Source organism: Erinaceus europaeus, chromosome 1 (genome assembly GCF_950295315.1).
Source record: "Erinaceus europaeus chromosome 1, mEriEur2.1, whole genome shotgun sequence".
Taxonomy (NCBI): domain Eukaryota; kingdom Metazoa; phylum Chordata; class Mammalia; order Eulipotyphla; family Erinaceidae; genus Erinaceus; species Erinaceus europaeus.
In genome coordinates, this window is record NC_080162.1 from 8445375 (window position 1) to 8466759 (window position 21385).

Below are 21385 nucleotides of genomic sequence, written 5' to 3' on the forward strand. Positions count from 1 at the left end.
AGTAGTGAAGCACTTCTGCAGGTAGGTGTCTTTCTTCCTCCCTCCCCTTTCAACTTCTCTCTGCCCTATCAGATAAAATAGGAAAAAAAAAAAGATGACCGTAGAAGTGGTGTATTCATAATATAGGCACCAAGGTCTAGCAATAACCTTAGAAGCACCCCCTCAAAAAAAAAAAAAAGAATCCATCATCTTGCACTTTTAACTTCAAAACTCATATTCAAATCTTAAGGTATAAAATACATATTTAAAAATATATTAAAATATGTCTGTGCCATTCAGTTAAGTACATAAGCCACCTTTAAATATAGCGGAGTGTGTGTTTGTGTTTGTGTGTGTGTGTGTGTGTGTAAGCAGATCATGAACTATGGATATCAAGTTTGCCTTACTATTGGATTAAAGTTAAGAAACAGAAGAAATCTGTCTTTTTTTTTTTAGAACCCCCCCTTTTGTTTCCCTTGTTGTTTATCATCTTCTTTGTTATTATTGTTGTTGTTATTACAGTCGTTGTTGGACAGGACAAAGACACTGAGAGAGGAGGAGACGACAGAGAGGGGAGAAAAAGAATGACACCTGCAGACCTGCCTGTGAAGCGACTTCCCTGCAGGTGGGGAGCGGGGGCTGGAACCTGGATCCTTACCCTGGTCCTTGTGCTTCATACCACCTGCGCTTAACCCACTGCACCACCTCCCGACTCCTGAAAAAAAAAAATCCTGTGATACTATTCATTTAAAAAGTCACCAAATGTCTATCATGAGATGGAACTCTGATTTTTCCATCAATTACTACCCTCTTACCATCAATCATCATCGCCATCATCATCACCGTACTGATCAACAGTTTTACTGAAAAGGAGAGAGACATGACCCTCCAATCCCATCTACAGTCCCGGCAGCTGAGGCTTCAAATATGGGGCATCGGGTGTCGTGAAAGCAGAGGTGAGGATGAAGATTAGTGGCCAGGCTCGGCAGGAAGCTGCAGATCTGTCCAGGCCTGGGTTTCACCTATCCATACTGGAGGGATTTGGGGAGGCTGGCAGTGAGCAATGAGCTGAGGCCCATTTGCCACGAGACAGTCAAACTATCTGATTAATTACTTGTGCTATATGGAAAAAATAAAGTTTAATTATTATACTCATTTACATAAAATTATGTTTTGTAAGTCACATTCAATCAGGAAATAAGTCAACAGTATGTTCAAAGATTATCATCTTTGAGTATTGCAACAAATATGAAACTATGGGGGGAGGGTGGGGAGGGACTGGTCTGGGGTGGGGGGCAGCATTGAGTTCTTGGTGTCTGATGGTGAAGCAGGACCCAAGCTGGGCATGAGTGCCTTGTGGATACCAATGGGGAGATGAGAAGTTCTTTTTTTTTTTTTTTAACCCGAGCACTGTTCAGCTCTGGCTTATTGTGGTGTGGGGACTGAACCTGGGATTTTGGAGCCTCAGGCATGAGAGTCTGTTTGCATAACCATTATGCTATCTAATCTCCGCCCAGGAGATGAGAAATTCTACCTGTGCCCACAAGTGTACTATAATTCATTTATTCCTACAATAAAGTTTATATATCCTAGATATTTTTTTCATATTAAAAATAGCCTACTTATCAACTGGTCAATGATCCAGTTTGTAGAAGCTAAATCTGCACAAAGGTTGAACTCATGTTTAAGGAATAAACTGAGGAGGAGGAAAATGGTGTTGTTAGACTCCTTCTCATTTCAGTGTTCCCATTCCAATATAAGTAGCATATCTGTCCAGAAGCTTCCATCTACAGTTAAAATTTCATCACAGTCCAAATTCTGATTTTCAGATGTATCAAGCTCTGACCAACAATGCCAGCTTTCTGACATACTTAGGGCTTCTAAACAATGGTGCTGTCACTTCTCCATCAGGATTTTCTCTTGCAAGCTGAACAGAAACAATCCTTTTAAGTAGAAAAGACTTGACTCTTAGAACTAAGCCCTAAACCCATCTCTGTTCCAGCTGGGATTTGCAGGACTCTGTCAGAGAATTCTTATTATGATCCAGCACAAATCAATTTCATTTACAGCCCAGATTGTCATTACACTGTCCCTTCAATAATTCAGCTCCATTCTATTTAACTTAACAAAATAATTTTCTATGTTAATGTTTGTTTCAGGATTGCAAAGAAGCATGCAATCACACTGCTTATGTATGATTATTTTCTCTACCAGATTTATTTTTTTCCCATTTATTATGTTATATTTTTTTCAGAGTACAGCTCTGGCTTATGGTGGGTCAGGGGATTGAACCTGGACTTGGAGTATCAGACAAGAAGGACCTATTGCATAACTGCTATGCTAACTCCCCTATACCTGATTCTTATTTTATTTCATTGGAAGTTTAACAATTTACTGTATAGTTCTTGGCAAATGGTTATAATTTCTCATCTCATCAGAGGTATACAAAAGCCTCTCACTCCCAAATCAGTGAGATCATTCCAAATTCATCCTTCTCTTCCTCACTTATCTTGCTTAAGAGGGAATTCCTTTCCTGGGGATATATCCTAAGGAACTAAACACACCCATCCAAAGAGATCTGTGTATACCTGTGTCCATGGCAATACAATTTGTAATAGCCCAAACTTGGAAGCAACTTAGATGTACAACAACAGATAAATGGCTAAGAAATTTATGGTCTATACACAGAGTGGAATACTGTACAACTATTGAAAATGATGTAACCACCTTTTTCACCTAATATTGATGGAACTTGAAGGAATCAAGTATAATTTGATTCTATATTTTTCTAGTAACCTGAATATAGTGAAAGAAAAAAATCCTTTTAGAAGGTGTTAGACAGAATTTTAGCTTTATTAACTGTAGTTTAAGATAGGAATTCTTGGGAGTTCAGCGGCAGCACAGCGGGTTAAGCACACGTGAGACAAAGTGCAAGGACCTGTGTAAGGATCCCTGTTCGAGTCCTCGGCTCCCCACCTACAGGGGAGTCACTTCACAGGTGTCTATCTTTCTCTCCCCCTCTCTGTGTCTTCCCTTCCTTTACCCATTTCTCTCTGTCCTATCCAACAAAGATGACGACAACAACAACAATAATAACTACAACAATAAAACAACAAGGGCAGCAAAAGGGAATAAATAAAATATTTTAAAAAGAAAGAAAAAAGACAGCAATTCTCTTTTAGTTAATTTGCCAAAATTCAGCTATCACAATAATCAAATTATCAAAAGGACAATCTTGAACAAACTTTTAGTTTGGCAAAGTTGTCCAATAATTGAGCTAGGTATTTTGGTGGAATGAATTTGTCAATAAAATAGTAGAGTCCTTAAGTTCCAAGGAATAATGAGAAAAAAGATGAGGGTTCAAAAAAAAGTGGCAGACTTGTGCTGATAATGGAGTGAAATGCATAGTCTAGGGAGCAGTAAGATTATAAATAAAATCAAATTAAGAAAATTTTCGTTATAATATCTGGAAATGGGCCTCTTTAGCAAGAGGTGAGTTCCAAGAAACACTCAGCCTCTATTAGTTATGGAGTGAAAGAACTGAGAGCAACTATACAAATAACTCCTGAACTGAGCTTATTCTAACAACTCTTGACTCAGTTTACTTCCTATCTTTATCTTCATAGCTGTTTCCTTCCCTTCTCCTTCTCTGTGATGGAAAAATAGCTCACGTGGCAGGGTGCCAGCCTCACCCGGTGTGTAGTTTGTAACCCAGTTGTGAACCGCCTGCCCCCACTTTTATGAGAGTGTGCTTCAGTGCTGTGTTTACTCTTCCCACCCCTGAAAAAAGTGGTGACTTGGAGTAGTGAAACCTTGGAAGCAACCACAAAAGGATCTAAACTGAAATGTATTTTTCATTTCAGATAATGTATTCTCTTATAGACTGTATGTATCTTATATATGATGATATCTTATATATGATATTATGTATCATATATATGTATGTGTATGTATTCAGCAGTGTCATCCCAGGATTCTTATTACTGTGAATCTTATCCACCCTTGTTTTTTTTTTGAATCCTGTATTCTTCCCTTATTTTATAATTTCGGCAAACAAGAACAGATGGCAGTTATTCATATGCCAAGAGCACTAAATCATATTATAAGAGGAAACAAGGGTAAAATTAGAGCAATTACTCTGATGTACTAGAGAGGAGGTAATGACAATTAAAAATACTTATTTCTTATTCCCTCACCTCAGCCTATGACTCAGGAGCTTCTACTGTCATAATTATGATCCATGAAAGGAAGAGTCATGGAACAGGAAGAGAGCAATAGGAGAGCACTATTGTCATGAATAGTGTAATAATTTCATCCTGGAGGAAATCTGATAGATTTGTGTGGAACAAATTAGTTTTTATTTATATGAAAATATTGAAACTTAGCTTGTGAATTCACTTTGACTACTGCATGGAGACACTCTGCGGGGAAGGAGGAATGCCTAGTCATTATAACATCCCAGACTGGATGGCTGTCTTATTTCATTCTAATGAAGAAGTCTCTGTATTAAGAGGCCAGTTATTAAGAAGACAATGAGATTGTCATTGGCCCAGAGAGAACAGAGAAGAGTTACTCTAACTCTCAGGACAGATATGTCTTCTTGGTGATAAGTCCAGGATCAGAATTGTGAAAATACTTTTTGGAAAGGATAAAAACTGTATTCTGGAGTTCAGTCCTTGTTTTGGATTCCTTTGTTTTATGAGGAATAATGAATTCTGTGACATTTCAATAGCAATATCGAAGGAGAAATACCCCAGCTGGTAAAGTGTTATAAAGTAAGTAATATACAGTATAATAATAATGATAATGTAAAAGTAATAAAATAAGTAATAAAAATCTGTCCATCTTCTCTTGAATGTTTCTCTTATTGCTCCATTAGTTGAGTGAAAATATCAGGGAGTCTGGTGGTGGCACAGCGGGTTAACCGCACGCAGCACAAAGCACAAGGACCAGCATAACGATCCTGGTTCGAGCCCACCTGCAGGGGAGTCGCTTCACAGGCATTGAAGCAGGTCTGCAGGTGTCTTTCTTTCTCTCTTCCTCTTTGTCTTCCCCTCCTCTCTCCATTTCTCTCTGTCATATTCAACAACAACAACATCAATAACCACAACAATGTTAAACAACAAGGGCAACAAAAGGGAAAATAAATAAATATATATATATATATATATATATATAAGAAAATATCTATTATATTATAAAGTGTTAAGAACCTCTTTTCTTTCCAGTCCAGATCTGGTTTTCTAGTAGTCTTCTTTCATCTTCAATTGTTTATCACAGAGATCTTGATTCTCAGGAAAAATTAAAATATTTCTTTCTATTGCCTACCCAACAAGTCCACCTGTCCTATATTATCTGTCTTGTCTTGTTTATTCATTCACAAAGTAAGACATATGGGGGCAGAGCAGTGACACACCTGATAGAGTACACCATGAGTGAGAATATTGAAGTGGTAGTGAAAGGTGCATAGACTTAAATCTGGCTAAAGAAAATAGAAAACCTTTTCAAGAAGAAATAGTAAAGAAACATTGTCATAAAGACATATAACAAAACAGGAACCATTATACCATCTATGACTGAACAAATGCTATGAGAAAGAATAGAAGAAGACAGACATATGCAGATGTGAACAGAGCTGTTCCTGGGCTAGCTTCATGGGTGCGAGAGAGAGGACCAGGGATTCATGGCTGAGCTGAGAAGCACTTCAATCTTTATTGATGAGGAATGCAGTGCAAGCTAGCTAGCTCTAATCACAACCCTGTCCTATATATATCTCCTGAGGTGGAAGTGTCAGGTCTAAAGAGGATGTACATAGGATAAGGGGTGGGGCAGAGAAGGAAAATGTGCCAACTAGTGGGGATTAAACCAATGAAAACAATGATCATGTAAATAAACTGCAAAGTTAAGCAATACAAGAGAACCTAACGTGATGATCAAAACAGAAGGTCTTATAAGCAGAATTTAGAAGCAGATCAACAAACTGTGATTTCTGTCAATACTGCAAGACCCACTAGAGAGTCAGGTATCAATCCAAAAAGCAGCTAGAATTTACTGAAGATGAAGAAATGGACTCAAATACATTTTGGAGCCATGAACACATACACACATAATTGGAAGTTGTGAGTCTAAGTGATATGGATTTAAGTTCAACTCTAATTTCTCCGAAATCAATCTTATCTAGGAAAGCAGAAATAGTGTAAGTGCTGTATCAAATGACTTGCCATTTTTTTCTCACATTACTTATTTCTAAGCTATGTTGTTTGCTTAATCAATTGCCTACAGATTCAGAAAATGTACTAGAGAAAACTCAAGAATAGGACCATAGTACTAAGGGGAAAACAATTACGTTTTTGTGCGAAGATAAGTATTTTGGGGCCAGGTGGCAGTGCACCTGGTTAAGCACCTGATTATGTGTGCAAGTACCCAGGTTCAAGCCCCTGGCCCCCACTTACAGGGGAAAAGCTTCAGAAGTGGTGAAGCAGGTCTGCAATTATCTCTCTGTCTCTTTCTCTCTCTATCTCCATCTCCCCTCTCAATTTCTGTCTCTATACAACAATAACATTAAAATATTTTTAAAATACTATTTTTTTTAAAGAGAGATTTTGGAATAATTCATTTACCTATGGGTATCAGCAAAAAAACCATGAAAAGGCGCAGAATGATGTCTAAAGTTATATATTTCATGCATTTAAAGGTTTTGTATTCATTGTTTATATATTAACTCAATAATTATTGTCAGCTCAGTGTTCAGTGGGACAAAGGAGTGTTAAAATTAATAATGATATTGAAAAGCTCAACATTAAAATAGCACACAATTTTAGCATTTTTAATTGCAGAAAATATTTTACCTCACTAAAATGTTAATTTGATACCAGGAGACAGCTCACCAAATAGTGTGCACACACTTTGCCTTAAGTAAGGACCCAGGTTTGAGGTCTCAACGTGGCATGGGTACACCAGGACGTACAAGTACTATGTTGGCTCTCCTCTATGATTCTCTGCCTCCTTGCCTCTATCTCTTTTTCTCTCTAATTTAAATATTTGAGGAAGAAAATGTCTACTGGAAATAATGGAATAGATTAAGTGTGAAGATTTGGCACACTAATAAAAAAAAAAGAACATATTTTGAGTTCATATTTCCTGGTCCTAACGTGACCTAAATAAGATGTCACCAACTCATTAGGTTGCAGTCATTTAACTATCTAAACTGTTCACTACAGAATTGCTAGTGTGCAGAGTCAGGCTGTAGTGCAGGAGGTTAAGCACAGGTGGCAGAAAGCACAAGGACTGGCCTAAAGATCCCAGTTCAAGTCCCTGGCTCCCCACCTGTAGGGGGAGTCACTTCACAGGAGATTAAGCAGGTCTGCAGTTGTCTATATTTCTCTCCCCCTCTCTGTCTTCCCCTCCTCCATCCATTTCTCTCTATCCTATCCAACAAGGAAGACATCAATAACTACAACAATAATAACTACAACAAGGGCAACAAAAGGGAATAAGTAAATAAATAAATATTTAAAAATATAAAAAAAGAGAAATAATTGCTAGTGTGAAAAAAGGATATAAATTAAAATCTAATTTCTAAGCTAGAAGTAGCAGAAATATAATTCTCTACTTTTGGAAGTTCCTTAATGCCTCTAAGGCTCACTTTTCCCGTTTGAAAATAAGAATTTCATACATATTCTAAATAATCCTGTTCCTAATAAAATGGCTAAACTTTAAGTTTTCATGTAAGTGATTATATAGATACAAAAACTACAAAAAATATTTAAACATTGTCAGGAAATCGTGAGGATGTGGTTGAGTGTGGCAAGGGTTGACTTGAGGGGACATCCATCCTGTCAGTCTCTCTCTCTCTACTGAGAGGTCAAGCAAGGAAGGAAACCCCCCCACACAAGGTTTGCCTCATCTTATCAGACTCCCTGCCTCACAAAGCACCCTGCATTCCTGATACTATGGCCTGCTCCCTTATTATCTATATAATCTTTGTTTTGCCTGAAAGATCCCCACCCATTCCATTCCTTTGATCTATCTTCTTTCTACCCTCAAGACCCTCCCTGCCTGCAAGGTGGTATTATTAATCCTACCAGTTAAAACTCTCGCAACACTTGTTAAGGAAATTCCTATCTTTCCAGCCCCTTTTGCCTTTCTCCCCCCCCTTTCCTAACCATTTCTGTTTCTGATCAATAAAGAATCAAATTGCCTCTCCACCACAAGCTCTATTCATAACTCATCTCCCTCATGTCACTGAGTGAGTAGCAGCCCAGGCTGGCTCCAGTTGCATTCTCTCCAACCCAGAGAGTATGGGCCCAGGAAGAGGCACCCCCATGCTAGCCCAGAAAAATATAACTATATTTTTGTCATTGACAATTCCTTGACAAAATTAAACTTTTGAGAGTGTAGTCCTCTTTATTTTTTACTTTAGAGTGTGTGTTGCATAGTCCTCTTTAAACTGCCTAGGCCACAGAGTTTTCATGAGGTCAGATTCTAGACAATTCTATTCAGCTACCATGGAGAATACATCTCAACAGTTCAGTCATCTGTTATCTATCTACAGTCATCCATTTACAAACCAATCCTTCATTAAAAAAAGTAACAATGGCACAGTTTTGTATTTCATGAAATGCACAGGGATGTAATGTGTATGGAATACACATATTATTATTTTGATATAGAGATATATAGAGTGTTAGGACCATGGTGAGTGATCTAAATTTCCCAAATCAGCAGATTGCATAGAACACTAACAATATCACTAAATTACCATTTTGCTCACAAAATCTTTTTATGGCAAAAGCAGAAAAGACAATACCAGCCGACCTAAGATTCAATCACTTTTTCACTAGCAATAATCCTAACAAAGTATTAAAACTAGGAAATGCTTGGAAATACAGCACTTTAGCCACTATACCCTCATTGAGACCAAGAAATTTAGCTCCTGACCAGAGAGATAGCACAGAAGGTTTAAATTTTTTTATTTACTTCTGGGGAATTATGCAGATGCAGTCACATCTGCCAAACTGTCCCCTCAGGCTTTGCCACTTCCCGCAATATTCTCACAGTGCCTTGTTCAACCAATCCTGTCCCAACATGTCACTCCTGGTTGTTGCCCTATAAAGCCCTTCTCTGTCTGCCCCTAGTTCTCTTGTTGGCCTTTCACTTGGGTGATTAGACACAAGGGAGGGTGGTCTGGGAGGCAGCCGTTTTTGCTACATCCACGTGGCCCAAACCACTGCGCTCTCACCCAACTTTGAGGTGCCCGTGCGAATAAAAATTTGTGTCCTGTCTTCGCTCCAGATCTCCTCTCTCTCTTCTCTGTGGCACAGCCCTACAATTTAAATTTAATGTGTATTAATTAATTTGTTAATTAATTTCTAGAGCATTACTCAGCTCTGGGTTAGAGTGGTGCTGGGTACTTATACTGAGACTTTTGGTGTCTGAAGAATGAAAATGTATTTGCATACTCATTATGCTAAGGGAAACAGGGTAAACTTTGGACTAGGTGAGGTGTATTGTGGCAAAGTAAATAATTATGGACTAGTGGGAAGCAGAGTAGGCACACAGTGCCAAGGACTTCAGATACCCAGATGAAAATCATACCTTCAGAGAGGAAACAGACAATACTACTGTGAGAATAGCTAAACATAGAAGCAGGGACAATATTGAATCAAGGAGAGAATGTGGAGGAACCCATTAATCACTGTTGGGAATGCAAAATGGCACAAACATTCTGGAAGATAACTGCTATTATCCTATGACCCAGCTTACCCATTACCTGAAACTTCACATCCTTGCAAGACCTGTATTTTTATATATATAGTAACTGTACTCATAGTTGTCCCAGCTTGGCAGCAAAGAGGATGATCTTCAACAGGTTGATGAAATAAAACTCTGGTATATCCACAGAATAGAATACTATTCAATAAATACATCAACTCTTAAAGCATTAAAAGACACAGAGTAATATCAAAACTATACAACTGGGAAGTCGGGATGCATTGGATCGACCTTCCCGTGGTGCATCTCGTGAGTACCCATTCATTGGGGAAACTGACAATCTTTCCTAGCTGACTGAATTCACATGGATCCCAGTCACTTTCAAAGCCAGCAACAAGCAGTTCCTGACAGCTTTCAAGCTGTTGGTCCTGCTCTTTGAGTCCTCCAACTTAATTTTGAGGGGCTGTCCTTTGCCAAACGCGTTCTTATTGGTCAATTGGCGATACAGCATCAGGCAGATGTTATCTGCCTACAAGAAACACATATAGCAGTCGATGAAGCTGCTCGATTCACCATCAGTGGATTTGATTTAATATGCTATAATCTCCATCCTAAACACGGCCGAGCCATCTACGCCAAATTGTGTCTTGCGGACGTTTACCATACGTCCTCTTCGACCTTCTACGACTTCATTACTATTGGAACTATTCAGCTCGTATATAAGCCTCCCAGTGCCTCATGGGATAATGAGGTCCTGCCTAGCCCGAATCACCCAGCCGTTTAGTTGGAGACTTTAATAGTCATCACCAAGACTGGGGATATTCCTCCACTCGTGCTGACGGCTCTATCTTAGCCGACTGGGCTTCAGCGAATGACCTCTCCCTATTATAAGATCCCAAACAGCCAGGCTCTTTTCACAGTGCTAGATGGAATAAAGACTCGTCACCCGACCTGTGCTGGATTAGCACAGTCAATGGCCAAGCCTTTCCCGCTACGAGACAAGTTCTCAAGATCTTCCCGCACAGTCATCACCGCCCAGCTATCATCCACATTGGTCTCCAGCTCCCACTGATTCTGTGCTCGGAGAAACTAAGATGGAACTTTCGGAAAGCAAACTGGCATCTGTTCAGTGATCTTACCAACAAATCTATTCCTGCAACCTTATCATTACATGAAGCATATTGTTTTTTAGTGTTGCCATTCCCGGAAGGTTATATAGCTGGAAGCATGTAGTATATGGTCTATTCACGGTTTTCAATGTAATTCTCATAAAGATAAAATTAACTTACATTTAAAGTCTGAGGTAAAAATTAGTTAACAATCAATATATTTTAACTAAGTTGGTCTAAATAAAAGGTTAAATAGACTTGTTAATATGTAAAACTCTCCACTACCTTCTCTATATTAGAAATGGTAGATCGCACAATGGCTATGCTAATTATTCTCATGCCTGAGGTTTCCTCTCTGGCCCACACCTAGGGTGTGTCTCCATCTTGAATGGGTGTAACAAAAGGTTAAAAGACGTTGTTGATATGTAAAAGTCTCAAATTCCTTCTCTATTATAAACGTTTGATCGTGCAGTAGATATGCTAATAACAAGTTTTATTTCATAGTAAGTTGCAGCCAGCTGCCTTTGGGACTCTAGGCCGTTCCCCGCCCCCATGCAAATGCCCGTCGAAGAAAGTACGCCCCCCAGAGGCAAGAAATGTTTTTTTTTAAGCTGATAAAGTTTAGTTTGTGCCAGTTTCTTTTTTAAAAAATGCCTGTATGATATAGGTTTCTGTTCACCCCACACCCTTGATACTATAGTATTTAGTTAAAAAGAAAAGGGGGAATTGTTGTATGCTTTACATTGGGTTCTAGTTCTCCCCTGCCAAGAGAATTGCATCAGTCCTGTTAATTTCGCGGGCCCGCTTGGCCCCGCCCCTAGGAAACCCGCCAGTTCCAGAGTGCCAGAGTTTCAGAGGGTTCCCCAGTACGAGAGTTCCAGAGTTCCAGAGTTGGAGAGTTCTCGAGTTACAGAGTAAGAGGGAGTGCTTTAAACACTGAGCCACCTCCCTGGTCAATACTATGTCTTGTTGCCACTAGAGTTACCACAGAGACTTAGTGCCTGAACAAGGAATCCACTGCACCTTGGGCTGGCTCCCCCACCCTCTCCCTTTCACTTTCCTTTCTATTTTATTAGCTAAGGCAGAGAGAAATTGAGAGGGGAAGGGTAGAGAGAGGGAGAGAGGAAGGTAGTGGATTGTAGACCTGCGGGGGGGGGGGGGGGCGGTGGCACTGGGACTAAGGTTCTTATGCACAGTGACAGGCACACACTCAACCAGGTGTGTCACCACCAGCCCCCTGCCACATGCGATCTTTTTTTATGTTAAAACATTTAGATATTAAAATGTGATTGAAGGGGCCATATTAGCATTTTCTTTCATGTCTTAGGAAATGTTTTCAGAGTAAAGCTTAATTAGTTTCTAAAAGTGAAGTTGAACAGTGTTTATTCAGCAACAAGGAAGATAGTTTTCTGAATATTTTCAAATACATTTGTAAGCAATTTTCTGTTATGTTTTTGCTCATGACTGTAGATATAGTTTTTTTGTTTTCTCCATGTGAAGGAAAAGCAGAGCATTCAAAGATCCGAGTTACATTATTTTTGAAGACGAATTTGTTGATGTCTCATTGTTCCTAGGGTTTCATCACTCTAGGTTGATTTTCTCAGTAGGAGAAAACAGAGGGAGAGAGGGAAATATCTGACCGAGAAAGATTCTAATTTATCAATTTCGATAACTTAGTTTAATAATTTAAACTTGTTACTATTTAAAAGGGGTGTAAGAAATTAATGCAATGTAAGTCTTGGCATGTTTCTCACACATTCTTCATGTTTGTATTTATTTCTCTTTAATGAACTTTCAACATGATTGATTCTTGCTTGCCTAATCAACTCCAGTGAGGTTTCTGATTACTGAATAAATTTTAAAGAGTTAGCATCAAGAAGCCGAAAGGATATTTGCAATAAATAATTATTTCTTGTTGATGTTCTCTTAGTTTTTGCTTGGGTCCAAAATACCGAAGTCTGCAGAACACCCATACAACAACAGTTCAAATAGTTTTCAAAACTTTCAATCAACCAAGCCTCTCTGGAACTCCTAGAACTTAGCATTGGCAAATTCCTGTTTGAACCCAATGTCAGAAAATAATTAGCTCTGTCCTCAGGCAGAGCATTTAACCTGACTAATTATCAGCTTTGTCCAAAGTAGAAACTGGACAACTGTTTCTTAGAGTCGCTGTGAGATGTGCTAATTAACTGCCCAGTAGACATATGGAACACGGGGCTGTTTAGTACTAGCAAGTCATTGTATTTCAGGAAGGACTGCTATTTCAGCTTTATGTTACTGTTCAGAAGCTAGAAAGGATCACGGGTAACAGGTACAGCTATGAGAGAGATCAAAGGGAGGATATGGAAAGTGAATGGAGAAAGACCATGCTGGCACGGTAGACACTGATATCTTTTCATTCAATGCCATTAGTCAATAATCTTATGCAAGTTATTTGATCTTTGTATTTGTTTTTTCAGCCTTGACTGCATAAGTTTAATTCTCAAGGGCATTCTAAATAAGAATGGTCACATGATGGGTCTATTTTCTAAATCCCCTACATTCTTCACTGATTTAAAAAATTGTGATTCATCAAGTCTTGGGTAAAAGCATATGCACATGATAAGTGCATTACTTTAACACTTGTTAATTCCACAAATCCTTTGACCTTACAAACAATTATTACGAGGGAGTCAGGCAGTAGTGCAGCCGGTTAAGCACACATGACATGAAGTGAATGGACCTGAGGATCCAGATCCCTGGTTTGAGCCCCAGGCTCCCCACCTGTGGGGGAGTCCCTTCACAGGCGGTGAAGCAGGTCTGCAGGTATCTATCTTTCTCACCCCCTCTCTGTCTTCCCCTCCTCTCTCCATTTCTCTCTGTCCTATCCAACAACAACAAAATCAATAGCAACAACAATAACTACAACAATAAAACAACAAGGGCAACAAAAGGGAATAAATATTTAAAAAAACAATTATTACATGAAACAGCATTATCAGGTGAGTGATAGTAATAACCTTATTTTTAGTTTGATTCCACAAGATAAACTAAGTGAGAAAAATGTAGCAGCCAAATATTTTTTCCCAGTGTTATTCCTCTCTATTTGCCTCTTTTAAAATTATTTCCCCAGTAAAAGAAAAAAACTTAATTGAGCCTATCTTTTCACCATTATGCTCACAGTGGCATTAGTATAATCCTGAGTATCATTATTAGTCATTCATAAGAACAATATAATTAATAATGATGTTAATTGCCATGGATGGAGGACACTGAGTGCTGAATATTTCTAACCTAAATTTACCTTATCTACTCCTTGGAACATATCTTTTATTTAAAATTTTACTTATAAAATGGAAATATTGACAAGCCTATAGGATAAGAGGGGTACATTTCCACACAGTTCCCAGCACCAGAATTCCGTATCCCATCCCCTCCCCTGATAGCTTTTCTATTCTTTAACCCTCTGCGAGTATGGACCCAGGGTCATTATGGGGTGCACAAGGTGGGAGGTCTGGCTTCTGTAATTGCTTCTCTGCTACACATGGATGTTGGCAGGTTGGTCCGTACTCCCAGCCTATTTCTCTCTTTCCCTAGTGGGGCAGGGCTGTGGGGAAATGGGGCTCCAGGACACATTGGTGGAATAATCTGCCCAGGGAAGTCCAGTTGTCATCATGACAACATCTGGAACCTGGTGACTGAAAAAGAGTTAACATATAAAGCAGAACTAATTGTTGACTAATCAGGAATCTAAAGTCTGGAATATTGCAGATGAAGATTTGGGGTCCCTGTTTTGGAAAAAGCTAGTAGGTCTGTCTTAGGTATATTCCAAAGGGTCCATGACTTTCTTAGTTTTGGCCTGAGCCTGACATCTAATATGTAGGTGGATCCAGGTTATTGCCTGGGGTGATGGTGTCATAGTTGTAAAAAGGGCTAGAAAGCTGGATCTATCATCACACCTATATATTATGGCTCTCATCTATCTATCTATCTATCTATCTATCTCTATCATCATCTATATATTATGTATGTATATATATCTATCATCATCAACTGTATATCATCTATTTATCATCTATTATCATCATTATATATTATCTATGTATTTATCATCAACTACATATTATCTGTCTCTCATCTATCTATCTTCCCCTACCCTTTTGATTTCTCTCTGTATCCACTAAACAATAAGTAAATAAAAATAAAAAAAAAAAACACTGAGTTTGGAAACAAAAGGGTAATTACAGGAGACTTAAATGATCTCACCCAGTTTCTTCTCACTTTGATCCTTCAAAATAATTATTAAGAAATATAATTGATTAAGAGGAACAATTGGATTTGTTTTGGAAGGAAATCTTAAGAGTCCTTAACCAGGAGACAGAAAGATAAAGCCCTCAGATCCTACTCCCTTTTCCCTAAATCCAGATCCTATCTTTCAACATTGCCTTTTCTTCTGTCTCTATAAAGAGTGACTTGCTCTACCAGGTGAGTGGTTTATCTGAGTAATATACTCTTGCTTTTGATTGCAGTTCACCCATTAGTAAAAGGTTCTTTATTATGATTACTATTATTATTTTGGTTTGAGTAAAGCCTGGTGTAACAGGGTTTGGCTTTCTGTGGCACTGGGCGGCGTGGCCATGTTTTACTTCAATGCTAAGTGTTACAAGTGGTCGTTTTCTCACTGACATCTCCCAAAGAAGTACTATTAATTGCAGAAAGTATTTTGCTCATAGTAACACACTGAGCTGGTCGTGAAACTTGAATTTGAAATGCAGTGTATGTTTTAACTTCAAAGCAATGACCTGCAGTGTCTGTGATCCCATGCCAAGCAGTACAGTTGCAGGGTGAACTTCAGAGATGGATTTAAAAATGTTTCCTGTTCTCTCAGGACTCAGCAGTTCAGTGCAGTCTCTTATGACTATACATGTGAGCTCTAAAAAATGTTTTTCTCATGCTCCGTATGCTATTTTGGTGTCAGATGGGGACATCATAGGTAGATAGATCCTGGAATCCTGGTAGTAGCCGCTAAGAAGAAAATCTAACATCAGTGTTACTGTCACTGCATAGGAAGTGATGAGTCAAATAGGAGCAGAACCAAGTGAATTTCTTAACTAGTTTAGTTTTTCAGAAAGGAACAGAAAATTTCACTTTGTTTCTGCAGAAAAAAAAAAAAAAAACTAGGCCATTTTAGTGACTTGACTAGTGGCTGAAGAATGATGTGAGATGGTGTGTAAGGAACACAGCGTCTCTGAAGACAATCAAAGAGAGGGAAGCTTCCCGCACGAGTTGGTGGTGCAAGACTAGGAGGGCACTGGAAACACTGCACAGGGCTAGGGGGAACATGCCAGTTGGTGGTGGATGTAGCACCCTAACACCCATCAGATAAGAAACTACTTAGGTGCACGCAGCTTGTCCTTATAAAGATTCCCCCCCCCCCATAATATATTGCACCAAAGCAAAGGACTCTGGGGAGAGAGGGACAGGGTGAATAGAAAGAAACCTCTGGGGGGGTAGGTTATTATATAATGAAATTGTATGCATATGTCAATGATTGCACTGTAAAACATTAACCTCCTCAATGAATGAATAGATAAATAAATAAATAAATAAACTTGTCCCCCAATAAAGTTATCTGAAGATAAAATAAAATAAAAATTGGCAGATGTTGGTGCAAACTTGAACACCCACCCAGCAATCAATACAGTCCATGTCCTCACCTCTTGTCCTGTTAGTCCTAACTAAGCAGTCTGTAGAAGTTGGTCTTTTTTTTTTTTTTTTTTTTTTGGTGAGCTAGTAGGGGAGTGGTATTTACAAAACTTTGATATTTCAAAAATCTGTCACTGAAGTTGAGAGGGAAAATAGATGTGATTTTTAAAAATTCAACGTAGGCGAAAATAGGAACTGTAAGAATTCATTTGTAGGGCTGAGCAGTGGTGCTCTCAGTGGAGTGCACATGTTACAGTGCACAAGAACTCTGGTTTACATTCCTCACCCTCACCTGGGGAGGGGGATGTTTCACAAACAGTGAAGCACTGCTGTAAGTGTCCCTCTCCCTCTCTATTTCTTCCTCCTTCCCTCTCAATGTCTCTGTGTTTCTCCAAATTAAATATGTATAAATGCATATGAATTAATTTACAAAATCAAATTCAATTCTAAAGAAAACGCTTTATAGGAACTTTGTAAAAATGGACCAAATCTATTCATTGTTTACACTTTTGTATGATTAATCATACCACATGACAGTTTGCTCATAAAAGTACCACCTTTTTTTGCATATAAACACTTAAGAAGAAAAGTAAAATGTCATTTTGCTAATGAACCATATGGTGGAACAAAGCACTAAGAAAACAAATTTATAGAAGCCGGACGGTAGCTCAGCAGGGTAAGCACACATGGCACAAAGCACAAGGCGCTGCTTAAGGATCCCTGTTCAAGCCCCTGGCTCCCCACCTGCAGGGGAGTCACTTCACAGGCAGTGAAGCAGGTCTGCAGGTGTCTGTCTTTCTCTCCCCCTCTCTGTCTTCCTCTCCTCTCTCCATTTCTCTTTGTCCTATCTAACAATAACAGCTATAACAACCATAACAACCACAACAAGGGCAACAACTCAGGCAACCAAATGGGAAAAAATAGCCTCCAACAGCAGTGGATTTATAGTGCTGGCATTGAGCCCGAGCGATAACCTTGGAGGAAAAAGAAAACAAATTTACTGGGCATTAAATGCTTCTTGAAGTTTGCTTTATTTTTTTTTTATTATTTTTATTTACATTTTTGATAGAGACAGCCAGTAATTGAGAAGGAAGAGGAAGACAGAGAGGAAGAGAGACAGAGACACCTGCAGCCCTGCTTCACCACTTGCAAAGCTTTCCCCCTGCAGGTGGGGACCGGGGGATTCTAACCCTGGTCCTTGAACATTGTAACATGTGCACCTCATCTGGTGCACCACCAACAGGCCTCAAGGTGTGTGTGTGTGTGTGTGTGTGTGTGTGTGTGTGTGTGACATAATACTGATCAAGAAGATATCAAATAGTTTTTTTTTTTTTGCCTCTGGGGCTATTGCCGGGACCCAGTGCCTGCACCATGAATCCACTACTCCTGGAGGCCTTTTTTTTTTTCCCTTTTGTTGCCCTTGCTGATGTAGCCTTGCTGTGGTTATTATTGTTGGTGTTGATGCCATTTGTTGTTAGATAGGACAGAGAGAAATGGAGAGAGGAGGGGAAGACAGAGAGAGGGAGAGAAAGACAGACACATGCAGACCTCCTTCACCGCCTGTGAAGTGACTCCCCTGCAGGTGGGGAGCTGGGGGCTCAAACTGGGATCCTTAAGCAGGTTCTTGTGCTTTATGCCATGTGTGCTTACCCTGCTGCGCTATCACCTGATCCCCCAAAGATCTTTTTTAAGCATTTTTTTCAAAATAATTATCCAGACAAAAGTTGTTTATTTGGGGGGATAAATGCTCATTAGCCATGAAGTTCACACGTTTAAAGACGTTCAAATCTTATGAGTTCATTTAGCAGTTAATAAATAGTGAACTAACAATGACCAATATAACAACCCCAATATAAAATTATTTTAAAATATTTTACCGAATTGATTTTAAAACTCTAAATAATTCAAGATAACCTGAGCCCATACATAGCATTGTAATTTACTTTTTGTTTTAAGTTATTATTATCTTTATTTATTTATTGGATAGAGACAACCAGAAATCGATAAGGAAGGTGGAGGGAGGTAGAGAGAGAGAGACCAGAAGATCTGCTTCTCCACTCCTGCAGTTTCCCTCCTGCAGATGAGGACCGAGGACTCAGATACTGGGATTTTTTTTCTTTCTTTTTTCTTTTTCTTTTTCTTTTTTGTTTCCCTCCAGGGTTATTGCTGGGCTTGGTGTCTGCACCACGAATCCACCGCTCCTGGAGGCCATTTTTCCCCCCTTTGTTGCCCTTGTTGTTGTAGCCTCTTTGTGGTTATTATTACTGCCATTGTTGATGTTGTTCGTTGTTGGATAGTACAGAGAGAAATGGAGAGAGGAGGGGAAGACAGAGGGGGAGAGAAAGACAGACACCTGCAGACCTGCTTCACCGCCTGTGAAGCGACTCCCCTGCAGGTGGGGAGCCGGGGGCTCAAACCGGATCCTTAAGCCGGTCCTTGTGCTTTGTGCCTCATGCGCTTAACCCATTACGCCACCGCCCGACACCCGATTTTTTTTATTTCTACCTCCAGGGTTATTGCTGGGGCTCGGTGCCTGCATTATGAATCCACTGCTCATGGAAACTATTTTTTCCCTTATTGTTGCCCTTATTATTTTATTGTTGTTGTGTTTATTGTTATTAATATTGTTATTGATGTCGTTATTGTTGGACAGGACAGAAAGAAATCAAGAGAAGGGAAGACAGAGAGGAGGAGAGAAAGACACCTCAGACCTGCTTCACAGCCTGTGAATGACTGCCTTGAAGGTGGGACTCGAACCAGGATCCTTATGCCGGTCCTTGAGCTTTGTGTCACATGCGCTTAACCCGCTGCACTACCACCGGACACCCAGTCCTGTGCCTTTTAACATACACACTCAACCGGAGGCACCACCATCCGGGCCCCACATTGTAAATTTCTGTAATTTTGCATTCACGTCAATAATTCTGCCCTACAGGGAATGAGTGGTGGTGCTCAGGATAAAGGTCGCATATTACCTTGCTCTGAGACCCAGTAGGGGCAGGAGCAGCAAGAGACATGGAGCAATGGCATTAGAAGAAAGAAAAGGAAGAAGAGAGAAAGAAAGAAAGAAAGAAAGAAAGAAAGAAAGAAAGAAAGAAAGAAAGAAAGAAAGAAAGAAAGAAAGAAAGAAAGAAAGAAAGAAAGAAAAAAAGAAAGAAAGAGAGAAAGAAAAAAAGAAAGAAAGAGAGAAACTTTCAAGTATTCATAAATCACACATTTCATTGACTTATGAATTGATTATAATTCTAAACGAACTTAAGTTTATATTTATTCTTCAAATTTGATATAAAAAGTGTGTCACGGGGGCTGGCGGAAGTACAGCGGGTTAAGTGCAGGTGGATCAAAGCACAAGGACCAGAGTAAGGATCCCGGTTCAAGCCCCCCTGCCCCCCACCTGCAGAGAGTTGCTTCACAAGTGGTGAAGGAGGTCTGCAGGTGTCTTTCTCCCCCCCCCTTCTGTCTTCCCATGCTCTTTCGATTTCTCTCTGTCCTATCCAACAATGACGATGACAACAACAATAATAATAACAACAACAACAACAAACAACAAGGGCAACAAAAGGGAAAAAAATACCCTCCAGGAACAGTGGATTCCTAGTGCAGGCACCCAGCCACTGCAATAACCCCAGAGGCAAAAAAAAAAAAAAATGTTTCATATTTTTCCTTACAAAGGAAAAAGTGAATGAAAAGTGAATATTCTGAGGAAAATATCTCAGCTGGTAGAATGTAGCATCCCCAGCATCGCATGTACAGAATGAGACTCTGACATATTTCTCTTTCTGTCTCTCTCATGCAATCTCTTTCTATTTCATATGAAACTAACACATTAATCTTTAAAAAAAAAAAAAGGGAAAGAGCATCTGGGCAATGGTGTGCCCAGTTGCTGGTCTTGTCCTCACCTGTAAGGAAAAGCTTCATGAGAGGTGAAGCAGGGTTGCAGGTATTTTTGTTCTCTCCTCTCTATCTCTCCCACTCCTCTTATTTCCAGTCTGTCCTATCAAATTTAAAAATACTTAAATAAATATTGAAAAGAAGAAGAGGTAAAGAAAACATTGATATGAGTGCGAGAACACTGAACAAATTCTGTTTACTCCCAGTAAAACAGATCAGATGTGTTGGGAGTACATATATTCATATAAATGTTCAGATTCTGTTCTCTTTCATTTGAACTACTTATTCTTACTTAAAATATTAAGTAAACAAAGAGAAGTAATTTCATTAAATATTTCTCATGACTTGGGAATGGAAAATCATTAAAATATTTAAATGACAGTGACGTTAAAGGTGTACTGTTGCTGTTTTTATTAAATTGCATTAAATTGTATTCATTCAGTTTTATTTCTTATCTTCAAACAATAGCAAAATCAACGCAGATTAGTATCCATGTATACTCCATTTGATCGTTAACATATTACATATTACATTTTTTTTGGTCTGTATTTGGAAATATTTGGGTGAAGCTGCAGTACCTTTCAGCATATCGCCCATGACAAGAAGTATGAACTTACTTGTGGAAAACCATAATCCATTTCAGTTTTCTGGATCATTGAGTTGCTCATTCTAGTTGTACTTTTAATCATTTATAATTCCAAGTCCTTGGTGAGAGATTATTTCTTTAGAGAATTACCATCTTCTAGTCCTTTCAAAAAACCAGCATAATGAAATAAAATAAAACAAATAGTTGCAAAACAGAATGAAACTTTTGCCTGTATTAAAATCTTTGCAGTAATTGAATAACAGAGATGTTCAACATTTGAGCATCTATGAATAAGTCATAACTTCTATGATTTGAACAATCTTCTTTTTCATATAAGATTCCCAACTGTTTGAATTCTTTTCTGTCTCTTTGTTGCTTTGGCTATTGCCTTTAGGTAATATCCATATTTGTAGTTTTGTGA